This window comes from Rutidosis leptorrhynchoides, chromosome 8 (genome assembly GCF_046630445.1).
Source record: "Rutidosis leptorrhynchoides isolate AG116_Rl617_1_P2 chromosome 8, CSIRO_AGI_Rlap_v1, whole genome shotgun sequence".
In the NCBI taxonomy this organism is placed as follows: Eukaryota; Viridiplantae; Streptophyta; class Magnoliopsida; order Asterales; family Asteraceae; genus Rutidosis; species Rutidosis leptorrhynchoides.
In genome coordinates this window covers 49,439,238-49,459,880 of record NC_092340.1, presented here as the reverse complement: position 1 = coordinate 49,459,880, position 20,643 = coordinate 49,439,238, and positions in this window count along the sequence as shown.

Below are 20,643 nucleotides of genomic sequence, written 5' to 3'. Positions count from 1 at the left end.
TTGACTTACGTTCCGGGTATCATCAAATGCGAGTGAAAGAAGATGATATTCCAAAGACTGCTTTCAGAACACGTTACGGTCATTACGAGTTTATGGTCATGCCGTTTGGTTTAACTAATCCACCAGCTGTGTTCATGGACCTTATGAACCGAGTGTGTGGACCATACCTTGACAAGTTTGTCATTGTTTTCATTGATGACATACTTATTTACTCAAAGAATGACCAAGAACACGGTGAACATTTGAGAAAGGTGTTAGAAGTATTGAGGAAGGAAGAATTGTACGCTAAGTTTTCAAAATGTGTATTTTGGTTGGAAGAAGTTCAATTCCTCGGTCACATAGTGAACAAAGAAGGTATTAAGGTGGATCCGGCAAAGATAGAAACTGTTGAAAAGTGGGAAACCCCGAAAACTCCGAAACACATACGCCAGTTTTTAGGACTAGCTGGTTACTACAGAAGGTTCATCCAAGACTTTTCCAGAATAGCAAAACCCTTGACTGCATTAACACATAAAGGGAAGAAATTTGAATGGAAGGATGAACAAGAGAAAGCGTTTCAGTTATTGAAGAAAAAGTTAACTATGACACCTATATTGTCATTACCTGAAGGGAATGATGATTTTGTGATATACTGTGATGCCTCAAAGCAAGGTCTCGGTTGTGTATTAATGCAACGAACGAAAGTAATTGCTTATGCGTCTAGACAATTGAAGATTCACGAACAAAATTATATGACGCATGATTTGGAATTAGGCGCGGTTGTTTTTGCATTAAAGACTTGGAGGCACTACTTATATGGTGTTAAAAGTATTATATATACCGACCACAAAAGTCTTCAACACATATTTAATCAGAAACAACTGAATATGAGGCAGCGTAGGTGGATTGAATTGTTGAATGATTACGACTTTGAGATTCTTTACCACCCGGGGAAGGCAAATGTGGTAGCCGACGCCTTGAGCACGAAGGACAGAGAACCCATTCGAGTAAAATCTATGAATATAATGATTCACAATAACCTTACTACTCAAATAAAGGAGGCGCAACAAGGAGTTTTAAAAGAGGGAAATTTAAAGGATGAAATACCCAAAGGATCGGAGAAGCATCTTAATATTTGGGAAGACGGAACCCGGTATAGGGCTGAACAGATTTGGGTACCAAAATTTGGAGATATGATAGAAATGGTACTTAGAGAAGCTTATAAAACCAGATACTCAATACATTCTGGAACGGGGAAGATGTACAAGGATCCCAAGAAACATTTTTGGTGGCCGGGTATGAAAGCCGATGTTGCTAAATACGTAGGAGAATGTTTAATGTGTTCTAAGGTCAAAGCTGAGCATCAGAAACCATCAGGTCTACTTCAACAACCCAAAATCCCGGAATGAAAATGGGAAAACATTACCATGGATTTCATCACTAAATTGCCAAGGACTGCAAGTGGTTTTGATACTATTTGGGTAATAGTTGATCGTCTCACCAAATCAGCACACTTCCTGCCAATAAGAGAAGATGACAATATGGAGAAGTTAGCACGACTGTATTTGAAGGAAGTCGTCTCCAGACATGGAATACCAATCTCTATTATCTCTGATAGGGATGGCAGATTTATTTCAAGATTCTGGCAGACATTACAGCAAGCATTAGGAACTCGTCTAGACATGAGTACTGCCTATCATCCACAAACTGATGGGCAGAGTGAAAGGATGATACAAACGCTTGAGGACATGCTACGAGCATGTGTTATTGATTTCGAAAACAGTTGGGATCGACATCTACCATTAGCAGAATTTTCCTACAACAACAGCTACCATTCAAGCATTGAGATAGCGCCGTTTGAAGCACTTTATGGTAGAAAGTGCAGGTCTCCGATTTATTGGAGTGAAGTGGTGGATAGACAGATTACGGGTCCGGAGATAATACAAGAAACTACCGAGAAGATCATCCAAATTCAACAAAGGTTGAAAACCGCCCAAAGTTGACAAAAGAGCTACGCTGACATTAAAAGAAAAGATATAGAATTTGAAATTGGAGAGATGGTCATGCTTAAAGTTGCACCTTGCAAAGGCGTTGTTCGATTTGGTAAACGAGGGAAATTAAATCCAAGGTATATTGGACCATTCAAGATTATTGATCGTGTCGGACCAGTAGCTTACCGACTTGAGTTACCTCAACAACTCGCGGCTGTACATAACACTTTCCACGTCTCGAATTTGAAGAAATGTTTTGCTAAAGAAGATCTCACTATTCCGTTAGATGAAATCCAAATCAACGAAAAACTTCAATTCATCAAAGAACCCGTCGAAATAATGGATCGTGAGGTTAAAAGACTTAAACAAAACAAGATACCAATTGTTAAGGTTCGATGGAATGCTCGTAGAGGACCCGAGTTCACCTGGGAATGAGAAGATCATATGAAGAAGAAATACCCGCATTTATTTCCAGAAGATACGTCAACACCTCCAACGTACTGTAGTGACCCGAACTTTTCCATGTTTATATATATATTAAATGAAATTGTTATTTACATGATTAAGTGTTTCCAACATGTTATGCAATCAAACTTGTTAAGACTTGATTAATTGAAATAGGTTTCATATAGACAATTGACCACCCAAGTTGACCGGTGATTCACGAACGTTAAAACTTGTAAAAACTATATGATGACATATATATAGATATATATATAGTTAACATGATATTATGATAATTAAACATATCATTAAGTATATTAACAATGAACTACATATGTAAAAGCAAGACTACTAACTTAATGATTTTGAAACGAGACATATATGTAACGATTATCGTTGTAACGACATTTAATGTATATATATCAGATTAAGAGATATTCATACATCATATTATCATGATAATATAATAATTTAAAATCTCATTTTATATTATAAACATTTGGTTAACAACATTTAACAAGATCGTTAACCTAAAGGTTTCAAAACAACACTTACATGTAACGACTAACGATGACTTAACGACTCAGTTAAAATGTATATACATGTAGTGTTTTAATATGTATTCATACACTTTTGAAAGACTTCAAGAAACTTATCAAAATACTTCTACTTAACAAAAATTCTTACAATTACATCCTCGTTCAGTTTCATCAACAATTCTACTCGTATGCACCCGTATTCGTACTCGTACAATACATAGCTTTTAGATGTATGTACTATTGGTATATACACTCCAATGATCAGCTCTTAGAAGCCCATGTGAGTCACCTAACACATGTGGGAACCATCATTTGGCAACTAGCATGAAATATCTCATAAAATTACAAAAATATGAGTAATCATTCATGACTTATTTACATGAAAACAAAATTACATATCCTTTATATCTAATCCATACACCAATGACCAAAAACACTTACAAACACTTTAATTCTTCAATTTTCTTCATCTAATTGATCTCTCTCAAGTTCTATCTTCAAATTCTAAGTGTTCTTCATAAATTCTACAAGTTCTAGTTTCATAAAATCAAGAATACTTCCAAGTTTGCTAGCTTACTTCCAATCTTGTAGAGTGATCATCCAACCTCAAGAAATCTTTATTATTTATAGTAAGATATCTTTCTAATATAAGATAATACTCATATTCAAACTTTGATTCAATTTCTATAACTATAGCAACCTTATTTCGAGTGGAAATCTTACTTGAACTTATTTTCGTGTCATGATTATACTTCAAGAACTTTCAAGCCATCCAAGATCCTTTGAAGCTAGATCCATTTGTCTCTTTTTCAGTAGGTTTATCCACAAAACTTGAGGTAGTAATGATGTTCATAACATCATTCGATTCATACATATAAAGCTATCTTATTCGAAGGTTTAAACTTGAAATCACTAGAACATATTTTAGTTAATTCTAAACTTGTTCGCAAACAAAAGTTAATCCTTCTAACTTGAATTTTAAAATCAACTAAACACATGTTCTATATCTATATGATATGCTAACTTAATGATTTAAAACCTGAAAACACGAAAAACACCGTAAAACTGGACATACGCCGTCGTAGTAACACCGCGGGCTGTTTTGGGTTTGATAAATAAAAACTATGATAAACTTTGATTTAAAAGTTGTTCTTCTGGGAAAAAGATTTTTCTTATGAACATGAAACTATATCCAAAAATCATGGTTAAACTCAAAGTGGAAGTATGTTTTTCAAAATGGTCATCAAGACGTCGTTCTTTCGACTGAAATAACTACCTCTTACAAAAACGACTTGTAACTTATATTTCCGACTATAAACCTATACTTTTTCTGTTTAGATTCATAAAATAGAGTTCAATATGAAACCATAGCAATTTTATTCACTCAAAATGGATTTAAAATGAAGAAGTTATGGGTAAAACAAGATTGGATATTTTTTGATTTTTGTAGCTACTGGAAATATTAACAATTCTATACAAATCATATCCTAGCTAACTTATATTGTATTATTCATGTATTCTAATATATTATGTAATCTTGGGATACCATAGACACGTATGCAAATGTTTTGACATATCATATCGACCCATGTATATATATTATTTGGAACAACCATAGACACTCTATATGCAGTAATGTTAGAGTTAGCTATACAGGGTTGAGGTTGATTCCAAAAATATATATACTCTGAGTTGTGATCTAGCCTGAGACATGTATACACTGGGTCGTGGATTGATTCAAGATAATATATATCGATTTATTTCTGTACATCTTGTGAAGACCCGTCCTAATCCATCCGGACGCAGTCCATAACGATTATAAATGATTCACAACAGTTGATTACATCGTGAGGTACTTGACCTCTATATGATACATTTACAAACATTGCATTCGTTTTTGAAAAGACAATCTTTCATTACATTGAAAGTTGACGGCATGCATACCATTTCATAATACATCTAACTATAATTGGCTTAATAATAATCTTGATGAACTCAATGACTCGAATGCAACGTCTTTTGAAATATACCATGAATGACTCCAAGTAATGTCTCTAATAAGAGCTAATGCACAGCGGAAGATTTCTTTCATACCTGAGAATAAACATGCTTTAAAGTGTCAACCAAAAGGTTGGTGAGTTCATTAGTTTAACATAAATAATCATTTCCATCATTTTAATAGACCACAAGATTTTCATTTCTCATAAATATACGTCCCATACATAGAGACAAAAATAATCATTCATATGGATTGAACACCTGGTAACCGACATTCACAATATGCATATAAGAATATCCCAATCATTCCGGGATCCTCCTTCGGACATGATATAAATTTCGAAGTACTAAAGCATCCGGTACTTTGGATGGGGCTTGTTGGGCCCGATAGATCTATCTTTAGAGTTCGCGTCAATTAGGGTGTCTGTTCCCTAATTCTTAGATTACCAGACTTAATAAAAATGGGCATATTCAGTTTCGATCATTCAACCATAGAACGTAATTTCGATTACTTATGTCTATTTCGTAAAACAGTTATAAAAATTGCGCATGTATTCTCAGCCCAAAAATATAAAGGGTAAAAAGGTAAATGAAACTCACCTGATGTATTTTGTAGTAAAAATACATATTACGACATTGAATAATGCAGGGTTGGCCTCGGATTCACGAACCTATATCATTTGTATATTCATTAATATATATATATATATATATATATATATATATATATATATATATATATATATATATATATATATATAATCGTAATCGAATAAATATATATATTATTATTAGTGATATAATTTTTATATTAATAATTTATATATACTTCATTATTTAGTTAAATGTAATCATTTTGTATATAAAAAATATCAATATAGTCATATTAATATATATTTAGTTAATATTGTATTAAAGATACTTAATTTGTTATATATGAATATCTATATAAAAATGTTAATAATAAAAATTTATATTAGGATTATATATATATATATATATATATATATATATATATATATATATATATATATATATATAATCGTAATCGAATAAATATATATATTATTATTAGTGATATAATTTTTATATTAATAATTTATATATACTTCATTATTTAGTTAAATGTAATCATTTTGTATATACAAAATATCAATATAGTCATATTAATATATATTTGGTTAATATTGTATTAAAGATACTTAATTTGTTATATATGAATATCTATATAAAAATGTTAATAATAAAAATTTATATTAGGATTTATGTATGATGACGACATATATTTATATAATATATAGCTTAGTTACTATCATTTTAACAAAAATATAGTATTATGTATTATTGATATGATTGTAATCTATTTTTTTTATGTAAAAATATCTTTTTGTCGTAATACTAATAATGATACTTATGATAATAATAGTAATAATAGTATTAGTAATAATAATAACTTGTTACAATACCAATATTAATGATAATAATAATAATAGTTCGTATTATTTTTGTAGTAACAACAATAATAATAATAATAATAATCATATTTATAATATTAATAATTATATCAATGAAACTAATAATAATAATAATAATAATAATAATAATAATAATAATAATAATAATAATAATAATAATAATAATAATAATAATAATAATAATAATAAGAATTTACTACCTCAAAAGAATTGGTTCCAAAAATGATAACAGCCTACGCCCAGGTTCGAACCCTCGATCACTCGCTCACCCGTCACACTACCAAACCAACTGCTCCGACTTGTTTTTCTGTTATATGATTCAGTTTAAATCTATTTAACCCCTAATTAGTTTTTATCATCATCTTCTTCTTTCTCTTGAAATTCAGTCGACCCACACAGCAATTCACATTTAAATGGGTTTTTCAGAATTATGACCAATACAAAAAAAAAAATGGATTCATGATAATTGAGATAAACAAATAAAAAAATTTAAAAAATAAAAAAAAGTACCTGTGCAGTTTTCTGAAAACGTGATGAACACCACAATTGATTTTAAATTCAAGATCGTTATAGCTTGAACTTATAACATGAAATATATTGTAAATGATTTCTTGAAACTATATGAACCGTCAATTTAACAGGAAACATAAAACAATTCGCGAATTTTGCGATGAACAAATTGTTGACTTTTTAAGAAAAATACTTTGACTCGAAAATTCGATTTCAATTTAATGAATTGAAGATTAAAACTTTCCAGATAGATTGGGTAGAAGGTTTCAAGCAACTCTGCATTTGTAGATTTTTTTATATAAAACAGAATTTCAAAATTTGACTAAAATAATCAAGAACAGAGAATAAAAGGCTTCTGCTTTTAAATTTTCTGTTTTAATTCAAAAATTTTGGGTTACTTGCAATTGATATTTGATAATGATGATATAAGGGTCGAATGAATTAAACAATATCACGGAACAATTTATAAACATATAGTAGTCGACGTTTTTTTTTATTATTCAAAGGACAGAAGAAATAAAATAAAAAAATAAAAAAAATAAAAAGCTGACATTGATGCAACAGATTTGGATTATACTTGTGGTTGATTCACTGATTAGTACAAGCCATTAACATATAGTCAATTTTCTACAGGTCTGAAAGTGATTTAAAACAGATTATGAATCTTTTCTGTATTTATATATATATATATATATATATATATATATATATATATATATATATATATATTCTGTATATTGTACGTATATATATCTAATATTCATAAATACATATTTTACATCTAAATATCTGTTTATCAGAATATTTACATATTTAAGTCTGTATTTTATATATTATTAAATAAATAAACATAATATTATTACTAATACAAACATTTCTATTAATCATTAATATTAATTTTAATAACAAAACTAGTAATACTAATAATAATTATAATAATAATATGATGATATAGATAAACCAATTTTGATAACTTTTAATAAATATGATAAGTTAATTAATAATAATGATATTAGTAATAAAAGAATTTTTAATAATGAAAATTTTTGATAGTAATATTAATAATAATTATAATAATAATAACTAAAGTTATATTTTACTATTAACTATAATAATAATGATATTAATGATGTTAATAATAATATTATTGGTAATAAGCACAACACACCACATGTATCAAGTTTCATATCTATTTCTTTTATATTTAGTATTATTAATAATACAAATATTATTATTAAATGTTTATTTTAATAATGATAATGAAAGTAATAAATTACTTAACAACTATATTTTAGTTTGTAATTAAATTAAATATCTTAACCTTATATTTTATTAATTTTTAAAACATATATTATATAATAACATATACTGAATATTTACTCTTTATACATTTTTTCATATATATTATTATATAATCGTATTTGCATTTTAGTTATATCATGATGTGGTTATATATATATTTATTTACAAGCAACTGTTCGTGAATCGTCGGGAATTAGCCAAAGGGTAAATGCATTCATGAAAACGGTTCAAAAATTTTGAGACTCAACATTACAGACTTTGCTTATCGTGTCGAAATCATGTAAAGATTAAGTTTAAATTTGGTCGGAAATTCTCGGGTTATCACAGTACCTACCCGTTAAAGAAATTTCATCCCGAAATTTGAGTGAGGTAGTCATGGCTAACAATAAAAATGTTTTTATGACGAATATGAGTTGATAACTTGAGTTTTATCATTATTGAGTATATGGATAAAAATAATTCGATTATTCGAAGAGTACGAATGAAGCTATCACCAAAGAGTGAAATAGGAAAGTAAAGATTTATCTTAACTTTTGACAGAGTTAGGGTTGAATTCCGGAATTCAAGGGATTTAAAGAAAATCTTCGAAGTCTAAAAGATTTGATTCTTCGGCGAGTAAGGAATTTAAGATCTCTATAATTAAATACGGTGATCTACCTTGATTACTCTATCTGATGTTTCCATTATAAATTAAACTTCTTCCGTTCCATTATTCTCACCATTCCTATACTTTCTTTCTTAGTTCATTCATCCAAAATATTGTGAAAATGCTTAATCCAATTCTAATCCTTGATATTTTTCTAGCTATCATTTCTGTCATCATTCTTTTCAATCCTTCCACCAGAAAAATCTGTTTACTTCTACAATTATCTTGGGGTGATACTATTCTTAATTCTACCGTGCCTTTATATTGCTATTCGTATTAATATCCACGGTTTTTAATTTATGTGTTGTTATCAGGCTTTATATTCTCCTTTATATTTCAACGTCCCTGCTTCTGTCTTCAATAATCATTGTAATCCATAGTTAATGCTCTCTCTCCTATTTGCTGCGATTTATACCCCCCATTTCTATTTCAGAGATTCATACTTTTGTTTTCTTTTTGCAAGTATAGGTCCAGAATTTGTAGGTATGGAGTTCCGAATGAACTTAATGTTCTAAACAAGAAAGAACGTAATAGCACGATTTGATTTGTCAAATTACCAGAATCACTGAGAATAGAACTATCAAGAATATATTTTCTTGATATGTTCAGAAGTTAATTTGAATGAAAGAGTTATGTAACATGGCACATGATGACGTTATAATCTGTGAATCATCATGTTCCATTTAGAAACTCAGCATGACTTACTGTAATATAATCACGTTGATCAAGTGTCATTATATTATACTAACTCATGCATCAGTTCTCAACATTACTTCAATAACATTTATAGTTTAAGCACGAAAGTTTACAGAATATAAAAACTAACAGTTTCTATATGATGTAATACTGATAGCACGAAGAGATTAATGTTTTCAAATAAGAATAGTTATGAAAATATCTTCAGAAATATGGAGGATATTTATAATGAAAGATACGATGATATCTTAGAATTTCTAATATCGAAGGATGGTGAAGAAAATTTGTCCGCAAGAGTTTGGAGTAAGGAGCAAGATATTCGCTAAAGACTTCAGCAGATATTGATTTATTTGGATTCTTTGAAGTTAAACTTATTCTTTATGATTTGTCCACGGCTTCCTTCATAGTTTCGCATAATCCGTTTTTCGATACTAAATTTTCTATTGAGTGTTTCCAATACTCCATTCTTTATCATTAAACTTTTGACGGTTAAGGTCGTTTACGATTATCTACAATTTCTGCTGCTTCATTCAGCTTTTTCAAAGTTCAATGTATTAATTCGTAGGCTGGGTGGTTTTTTTTCAAAATTTCAGAATGAAAGATCATTATTCTAAGAGATAAATGTTATACATATAACTGTTGATGTAGATATGCTGTGAGTTTTCAAAGTACTGATTGCCGATTCCTCTACATTTACTACTACCATAACTGAATCATTGGTTATCGATCCGAGGTGATTTCAAGAGAATTGTGTTTTTAGATGATTAAACGCCGACGGTAATATGGTGGAATATAAAAGGTTCCCCGATAACAATAAAAGAGCATACATATAAATCAAGGTGATAATAAGGTTGTTTCGAACGAAAAGTCGAAGTTGACTTGTTGGAGCTGTGACAAAATTTGCTACTTTGAAAGGAATTACCAAATTTTTTTGGGTAATAATAACACTAAGGAATTAGCACAACTAGGTGTTAAACGTTTATTCAGTTTCCGAGAGTTTTTCAGATGCATAACTGTATGCATAAATCTTTCCTTCCGTAGATGAAGTGCGGTTGATTCATCCTATCGATTGAGGTGTTTTCAAGATTCATGAAAGGTTTGAACGCAGATTGTAATCGTGATGATACGAATGAGGTTTAAAATGAAATCAAGTGGCAAACTTGAAGAATTGTTTAGTTTCATATGTTATAAACAATATTTTAATTCATTTTAATTGTCCAGTGTTGGTAGTCCACAGTAACAGTCCAATAATTCATATATTGTTTAATATATAATATACGAATTAATTAATATGTATCGTGACCCGTATACGTTTCAGACTCAATCACAACTCAAAGTATATATATTATTATAGAATCAACCTCAACCCTGTATAGCTAACTCCCGCATTACTGCATATAGAGTGTCTATGGTTATTCCAAATAATATATATAGATGGGTCGATATGATATGTCAAAACGTTGTATACGTGTCCCGATATTTAAAGTGCATAAAATAAATAACAGAAATTAAATGACGATAAATAAAATTGCGAGAATATAAATTGCGATAAATAAACTGCGATAAATAAATTGCGATAATTAAATTACGATAAAATAAAATGTAATACGGAATTAACAGTTAGCTAGGAACAGTTAGCTAGGATTTTGTAAGCGTGGATTCTTAACAAAATTTCTCATAGTTAATTAGTCTGTTTCTAACAAATTTTATTTTATCAAATGTTTTCTTCATTATGCCACTTGTTGGATTCTGATAGGTCAAAATCTAAATTTAAAATTGAATGAAAATGGTTATTCTGCGGTGAACGGATACGGATACCGGTGGATGTAAGTAGGATAGTGAATAACTGTTGAATCAGATTCGAAGAATATACAGTGTAACTTATTAATGTGAAATTTAAATATTCCTCGGGTATTACCCACCCATTAAAATATTTTCACCATTAACAGTTTGTACAAAAGAATTTTTAATTACAATCTTTATGAAAACATATACACATATATATTTTCTTCAGATGAAATCATGGATTTAATGAGTCAATATGATATTAAACTCATTTGATTTATCGTTAGAACAAGAATATATAATCTCTAAAACATTAGAGATTACATAATCGCCATGTCGAACGAAGATAAATGATGTAGAACGATTCGTAGAACAATAATTATATTCGAGGTACAGAATGAGATGTCGAGGCATGGATTGTTGATGGTACTGGTGTTGTTACTGATGGTTCTGTTGATGCCGGTGATGTTGCTGAAGCTGGTATATTTTGCACCATATTCTCCAAATTGATTATTCGAGCGCGAAGTTCGTTGACTTATTACTCCAGGATGATTGTCGGTCGGAACGAGCGGATGAATAAGGTTTAGAATTGTGGATATTTCGTAATTGTTACGAGCTATTCAGGAGATGAGAGTGAAAATGATGTTTCGGACTGGTTCGCCGGTAAGTGCTTCAGGTTCTTCACCAAGAGGTGAATCTTGTTGGTGGAAGGGATCGCCTTCTTCGCGTCTCCATTGATTAAGTCGGCTACGAACCCATCAGATGAATTGGGGATGGCTGATTGATTGATTTATTCTGGTGACACCGCTTTCGGAGCTTAGGTGAATATCCATGTCAGAATAGCTGTCGGAATAACTATCGGAATAGCTATCGAAATCTGAGGGACTCGAACTTGTTGAGGGATTCATCTCGTACGATCAGATGAAGGATTTTCGATAACAAATAGATTATAGGATGTAGATTAGTACCCTGCAATACATAATTTACATATGCATATATAATACTAAAATCCCATAAGTTACGGAGGAATCTACGGAAACTGTCAGGCGAAGGTAACAATAACAGATACACTAAGATATGAATTTATCTATACATTGTCTATGCAATAGAGGCAGTAAGACATGTCTAGACTTTAAGGATGACAAGCAAGTGATTCTCTAAGAATGATAAGCAGGTAATTTCCTAAGGATGATAAGCAGATGATTTCCGACAAAAATGATAAGAAAAACTTTTGACATGCAGACACGATCGAAGTCCAGACTCACTAATGCATCCTAACGACTATCAGTTAGACATACTAATGCAAGACCTGGTATGCTAAGACCACCGCTCTGATACCAACTGTGAAGACCCATCCTAATCCATCCGGACGCAGTCCATATCGATTATAAACGATTCACAACAGTTGATTACATCGTGAGGTACTTGACCTCTATATGATACATTTACAAACATTGCATTCGTTTTTGAAAAGACAATCTTTCATTACATCGAAAGTTGACGGCATGCATACCATTTCATAATACATCTAACTATAATTGACTTAATAATAATCTTGATGAACTCAACGACTCGAATGCAACGTCTTTTGAAATATACCATGAATGACTCCAAGTAATGTCTCTAATATGAGCTAATGCATAGCGGAAGATTTTTTTCATACCTGAGAATAAACATGCTTTAAAGTGTCAACCAAAAGGTTGGTGAGTTCATTAGTTTAACATAAATAATCATTTCCATCATTTTAATAGACCACAAGATTTTCATTTCTCATAAATATACGTCCCATACATAGAGACAAAAATAATCATTCATATGGATTGAACACCTGGTAACCGACATTCACAATATGCATATAAGAATATCCCCATCATTCCGGGATCCTCCTTCGGACATGATATAAATTTCGAAGTACTAAAGCATCCGGTACTTTGGATGGGGCTTGTTGGGCCCGATAGATCTATCTTTAGAGTTCGCGTCAATTAGGGTGTATGTTCCCTAATTCTTAGATTACCAGACTTAATAAAAAGGGCATATTCAGTTTCGATCATTCAACCATAGAACGTAATTTCGATTACTTGTGTCTATTTCGTAAAACAGTTATAAAAATTGCGCATGTATTCTCAGCCCAAAAATATAAAGGGTAAAAAGGTAAATGAAACTCACCTAATGTATTTTGTAGTAAAAATACATATTACGACATTGAATAATGCAGGGTTGGCCTCGGATTCACGAACCTATATCATTTGTATATTCATTAATATATATATATATATATATATATATATATATATATATATATATATATATATATATATATATATATATATATATATATATATATATATATATATATATATATATAATCGTAATCAAATAAATATATATATATTATTATTAGTGATATAATTTTTATATTAATAATTTATATATACTTCATTATTTAGTTATGTAATCATTTTATATATAAAAAATATCAATATAGTCATATTAATATATATTTGGTTAATATTGTATTAAAGATACTTAATTTGTTATATATGAATATCTATATAAAAATGTTAATAATAAAAATTTATATTAGGATTTATGTATGATGACGACATATATTTATATAATATATAGCTTAGGTGCTATCATTTTAACAAAAATATAGTAATATGTATTATTGATATGATTGTAATCTATTTTTTTTTATTATGTAAAAATATCTTTTTGTCGTAATACTAATAATGATACTTATGATAATAATAGTAATAATAGTATTAGTAATAATAATAACTTGTTACAATACCAATATTAATGATAATAATAATAGTTCGTATTATTTTTGTAGTAACAACAATAATAATAATAATAATAATAATAATAATCATATTTATAATATTAATAATATTAATAATTATATCAATGAAACTAATAATAATAATAATAATAATAATAATAATAATAATAATAATAATAATAATAATAATAATAATAATAATAATAATAATAACAACAATTTACTACCTCAAAAGAATTGGTTCCAAAAATGATAACAGCCTACGCCCAGGTTCGAACCCTCGATCACTCGCTCACCCGTCACACTCCCAAACCAACTGCTCTGACTTGTTTTTCTGTTATATGATTCAGTTTAAATCTATTTAACCCCTAATTAGTTTTTATCATCATCTTCTTCTTTCTCTTGAAATTCAGTCAACCTACACAGCAATTCACATTTAAATGGGTTTTTCAGAATTATGACCAATACAAAAAAAAAATGGATTCGTGATAATTGAGATAAACAAATAAAAAAAATTTAAAAATAAAAAAAAGTACCTGTGCAGTTTTCTGAAAACGTGATGAACACCACAATTGATTTTAAATTCAAGATCGTTATAGCATGAACTTATAACATGAAATATATTGTAAATGATTTCTTGAAACTATATGAACCGTCAATTTAACAGGAAACATAAAACAATTCGCGAATTTTGCGATGAACACATTGTTGACTTTTTAAGAAAAATACTTTGACTTGAAAATTCGATTTCAATTTAATGAATTGAAGATTAAAACTTTCCAGATAGATTGGGTAGAAAGTTTCAAGCAACTCTGCATTTGTAGATTTTTTATATAAAACAGAATTTCAAAATTTGACTAAAATAATCAAGAACAGAGAATAAAAGGCTTCTGCTTTTAAATTTTCTGTTTTAATTCAAAAAATTTGGGTTACTTGCAATTGATATTTGATAATGATGATATAAGGGTCGAATGAATTAAACAATATCACGGAACAATTTATAAACATATAGTAGTCGACGTTTTTTATTATTATTATTCAAAGGACAGAAGAAATAAAATAAAAAAATAAAAAAAATAAAAAGGTGACATTGATGCAACAGATTTGGATTATACTTGTGGTTGATTCACTGATTCGTACGAGCCATTAACATATAGTCAATTTTCTACAGGTCTGAAAGTGATTTAAAACAGATTATGAATCTTTTCTGAATTTATATAAATAATGTATTTATATATATATATATATATATATATATATATATATATATATATATATATATATATATATATATATATATATCTATATTCTGTATATTGTACGTATATATATCTAATATTCATAAATATGTATTTTACATCTATATATCTATTTATCAGAATATTTACATATTTAAGTCTGTATTTTATATATTATTAAATAAATAAACATAATATTATTACTAATACAAACATTTCTATTAATCATTAATATTAATTTTAATAACAAAACTAGTAATACTAATAATAATTATAATAATAATATGATGATATTGATAAATCAATTTTGATAACTTTTAATAAATATGATAAGTTAATTAATAATAATGATATTAGTAATAAAAGAATTTTTAATAATGAAATTTTTTGATAGTAATATTAATAATAATTATAATAATAATAACTAAAGTTATATTTTACTATTAACTATAATAATAATGATATTAATGATGTTAATAATAATACTATTGGTAATAAGCACAACACACCACATGTATCAAGTTTCATATCTATTTCTTTTATATTTAGTATTATTAATAATACTGATATTATTATTAAATGTTTATTTTAATAATGATAATGAAAGTAATAAATTACTTAACAACTATATTTCAGTTTGTAATTAAATTAAATATCTTAACCTTATATTTTATTAATTTTTAAAACATATATTATATAATAACATATACTGAATATTTACTCTTTATACATTTTTTCATATATATTATTATATAATCGTATTTGCATTTTAGTTATATCATGATGTGGTTATATATATATATTTATTTACAAGCAACTGTTCGTGAATCGTCGGGAATTAGCCAAAGGGTAAATGCATTCATGAAAACGGTTCAAAAATTTTGAGACTCAACATTACAGACTTTGCTTATCGTGTCGAAATCATGTAAAGATTAAGTTTAAATTTGGTCGGAAATTCTCGGGTCATCACACATCTAACTTTGGACAACTAGTTGTAGATTACTAACGAGGACAGCTGACTTAATAAACTTAAAACATCAAAATGTATTAAAAGTGTTGTAAATATATTTTGAACATACTTTGATATATATGTACATATTTGTTATAGGTTCGTGAATCGACCAGTGGCCAAGTCTTACTTCCCGACGAAGTAAAAATCTGTGAAAGTGAGTTATAGTCCCACTTTTAAAATCTAATATTTTGGGATGAGAATACATGCAGTTTTATAAATGTTTTACGAAATAGACACAAGTAATTGAAACTACATTATATGGGTGAATGATCGAAGCCGAATATGCCCCTTTTGCTTGGTAGCCTAAGAATTAGTAAACCGATCTACTAATTGACGCGAATCCTAAAGATAGATCTATCGGGCCTAACGAACCCCATCCAAAGTACCGGATGCTTTAGTACTTCGAATTCATTTTTATCATGTCCGAAGGATTTCCCGGAATGATAGGGGATATTCTTATATGCATCTTGTTAATGTCGGTTACCAGGTGTTCACCATATGAATGAATTTTATCTCTATGTAAGGGATGTATATTGAAATATGAAATCTTGTGGTCTATTATTATGATTTGATAATATATAGGTTAAACCTATAACTCACCAACATTTTTGTTGACGTTTTAAGCATGTTTATTCTCAGGTGATTATTAAGAGCTTCCGCTGTCGCATACTTAAATAAGGACGAGATTTGGAGTCCATGTTTGTATGATATTGTGTAAAAACTGCATTCAAGAAACTTATTTCGTTGTAACATATTTGTATTATAAACCATTATGTAATGGTCGTATGTAAACAGGATATTTTAGATTATCATTATTTGATAATCTACGTAAAGCTTTTTAAACCTTTATTGATGAAATAAAGGTTATGGTTTGTTTTAAAATGAATGCAGTCTTTGAAAAACGTCTCATATAGAGGTCAAAACCTCGCAACAAAATCAATTAATATGGAACGTTTTAAATCAATAAGAACGGGACATTTTACGAGAAGTGTCACGAATCATGATAACGAATAGTACATTAACCGTAGTGATAAATAGTGATGACGATACTCACCTAGAGTAGTGATGGTAGTAACAAGAGGTGGTAGATAATAAGGAACACCGGTGTGACACCGATAGTAAGTTGAGACGGTGGCGAAAAACAATCTGGGAGACAGAGTTCCCGAACTAGTATGACTAATGAACTCGTCGTCATCCTTACGCGTATGAATCTTGAATTCACGTGTGTTACCAAAAAGTGGCAGAATATGAATTCGTATGATGAAGGTTGGGTACCATTAAAGAGTTTGCCTAAGAATGATTCAAGTATAATGCACAAGTAGTCAAATAGGTGCTATCTATAGCAAATGTAAGTCAGAATGCAATGGCCTACTATCCGGTTGTAGTCTAGATTCACTAATGCATCCTAACGACTCTGTCAGACACACTAATGCACATCCTAGTTCCCTACAACCAATGCTCTGATACCATCTGTAGCGACCCGACAAAATCTTCATTTGACGGCGCCGCTAACTTAGGTCCCGTTACGTGGTCGTAGTCCCTATATGAGACAGTTTGACCAAAATTATGTCGCATTCATTTGAAACGTACAAGACTTGCCAAGTTTAAATTACCAAACGGTTCGACAACAAGTTTAAGTTTACAAAAGTATAAAGTATAAATGAAATAACTTGCGACATAATTAGTTGAAAATCACGGTTGCTATAAATAGCGTAAGTATGTATGCATGCTTGACTCCAAGCAAGTAATCAGAGTGTATGCATGTATGCTTGACTCCAAGCAAGTATAAGTGTACGCGGAAGCATGTATCAATTAGCCAAGTATGAACCTGAGAAAACATGTAGAAAACTGTCAACGAAAAACGTTGGTGAGATCATAAGTGTATTTGTAAAAGTATGTTTTTGAATCACAAGGTTTAGTATCAAAGCGTATACATCTCTAAAGATGTGTTTGTATCAAGCGTATACATCTCAAAAGATGTTGTTTGTAAACCATAAGATTTAGTATAAAGTGAATATCAAGCGTATACATCCCACATGATGTTGTATGTATCACGAGCACCCAATTACCAAAACTTAACTGAATCTTACCTCTGCATAATAGTGTTAGAACCTACACTATACCCCGAAAATACGTTTCATCCGTCAGATGAGGGTTCGTCAAACCCGTATGGCCACACAACATAAGTTCTCGTTCACACCCTACAAGTGTAACTAATGGTAATTGGACTTGAGGATTTTTGTTCTAACTCGTATGTATCTTTGCTTCTGTATTCGTGTTCAAGTATAAAAGTATGAAAAGTATATATACATGTGAAATGTATATAAGTATGTAATGTATATATTTCTCAGCCCACGATTTAAAAGTATAAAAGTAATTGAAAAGGTGGGACTATGATCTCACCTCGAGTGTACGAGTATAAAAGTACTTCACAAAGTAAATGTGTGCATGAAAGTTGCTTAGCCTTGACCTAAACAAGTAAGTTGTATCAATACCGGGTAAGACACAAACAAGGTCGGTCGAAATGTGTTCAATTAGTCCTATGGCTCGTTACGACTCGAATGTATAGCATGTGAATCACGTTGTCAAGTTTCATGCAAGAATCAAGTATAAAAGAAGATTAGAACGATTGCATAAACGTTTGGTTAAGTTTAACTAAAAGTCAAACTCGGTCAAGTCAAAGTCAACAAAAAGTCAACACGTTCGGGTCAGGTCCCGAACTATTTTTCTGTGCTAATTATTCATATATAAGCATGTTAGAACAAGTTACATATGAATCGGAGGTCCATAGCATGCCACACATTTTTCGTATATTGGATAAGCAAGTCAGAATCAAACCATGCCTATTGTCGCGCCGCGACAAAGGCTGGCCGCGCCGCGGCGAATAACGGGTGCTGGTACCTGGTCAGTCTCAATTGTTCAAGTCTTTTCCAAAACTCAATTTAGCACAAAATACAAACCGTAAACACTTAGAATGCGTATCTTATATCGTTGGAAAGCTCTTTTGACAAGGAACACAACTAAGTACATATTATCAATCAAAACATGCATTTAAAATAATCAAATTCTCGTCAAATGTTCAATGAACGTTCATAATCAAAGTTTCAAGTTTGTAAAACGCATTTCATGATTCGGGCAACCAATTTACATGTATGATATGCCATTTTAAAGGTAATGAAACATACATTACAACTAAACACTTACTAATAACATTTCATGGTATTCGAAACATCAAAAGCTCGTTTTAAGTCTATCAAACCCTAACCAAAATCCACAAAAATCAATATTCATGTTTTTGAAGTTTTCTTAATCAACCTACGCATCAAAACGAAGCTAGTGATACTAGTAACACAATTAAAACATGAACTTTAACAAGTTAACAACATTAACTCATCCAGAATGCAAGATTAAGCAAACCCATTTTAAATGTTCAAACTAGCTACTCAAAACAACAAATCGAGCAAACAAATCATATATTCATGTTATACACGAGCCATAGACACTAACTAACACCATTTCAAGTATATAAAACGAATTTAGAGAAATTTAGTGTTTTAGAAATGTTACCCAAACGAGATGAAATTGATACCAAAATGTAGAGGATGAAGAGATGATCACGAATATGTAATTTGTTTTGATGTTTGCTTGTTAGATTGAATTTAGATGATGAATTTAGGATTTTAAGTTTGAGAGCTCAAAAATGGAAGTAGTAGAGAGAAGTGGGAGGTTGAAGAAAATGAACGGATGAGGTGGTGGGTTGACTAGTTGACCTAGTCAACTAGTTTGCCCACTAGCCAACTTTGGTCCCTTGAGTTTTAAAGCGGGTGCGTGAATTAGCCAAACGAATTATTTTAAATACGCGAATCAACGGGAGATGTTATAATTAAATAACGGAAATATCACGAATGTTAGTTAACGAAGGACACGAATTTAGATAACGAAAGATATTATCAAAAAAAAGACGGGCGTTAAAATAATTTAAATGGAAAAATGCGGGATGTTACAGCTTTAATGTGTCCATCTATATCAACAATATATATACATATTACATATATAAAATAATGAAATGAGTGGGCAATGAATGAATGAAACCAAAACATGCATAGTATCAATCAATATATCAATGTCAAAAGTTTTCAATTAGTAGCAGTGGCAAAAATTTTTTGTTTTGGTGATTCACGATCATAATAACAGAAATAGAATAGATATTTAATAATAATAATATAATAATAATTATAATTTT